General features: G+C 47.9%; 1 pseudogene; it reads left to right on the forward strand.

The window, feature by feature from the left end:
- Window positions 1–54: 54 nt before the first annotated feature.
- LOC116081105 overlaps window positions 55–753 on the forward strand; it is a 12,414-nt pseudogene continuing 11,715 nt past the window's right edge.

Here is a 753-nt window from a genome sequence, read left to right on the forward strand (position 1 = left end):
TCTTCATTTCTCTGGATACTGGTTCTCTAATAAGAAAATCGCTTCATTTTCTTATTAGAAATATCTTAAATAAGGAGGAACTACAGCAGTTCCTCCATTGGCAAAGGAAGCAAGGCACATACTGCTGCCATTAGAGAGTCCAGAGAGTCTCCCATGATGGTCACAAAGGCAAAAAATTCAGCACAGCAGGGACACAATGCATGCCAGATGGAGGAACTAGGAGATGGTCAGGGCAACACCCCCTATCATACACTTAAATGATCTTTCCTTTCTCACAGGAGAACAGAGTAATGGCTGGGATCTCCCCTGCTGCCCTCAGCTGCCCAGATGTCCCATTGGGAAGGAACACCGCAGTCCAGGAAGTCCAAGACAATGTGACACAAGTGGACAGTTTAGCACTGTCCTCCAGCAACACTGACTTTGCCTTCAGCCTCTACAAGGAGTTGGTTTTAAAGAATCCAGATAAAAATATTGTTTTCTCCCCATTCAGCATCTCCACTGCCTTGGCCATCCTGTCCCTGGAAGCAAAGAGCAACACCCAAGAGGAGATTCTAGAAGGTCTCAAGTTCAATCTTACAGAGACCCCTGAGCCAGACATCCATCAGGGCTTTAAGCACCTCCTCCTCATGCTCAGTCAGCCAGGGGACCAAGTACAGATCAGAACAGGCAGCGCCTTGTTTACTGTAAAGCACCTGCAGATCCTGGCAGAGTTCCAGGAGAAGGTGAGGGCTCTGTACCAGGCTGAGGTCTTCA

Source organism: Mastomys coucha, unplaced genomic scaffold (genome assembly GCF_008632895.1).
Source record: "Mastomys coucha isolate ucsf_1 unplaced genomic scaffold, UCSF_Mcou_1 pScaffold6, whole genome shotgun sequence".
NCBI lineage: Eukaryota > Metazoa > Chordata > Mammalia > Rodentia > Muridae > Mastomys > Mastomys coucha.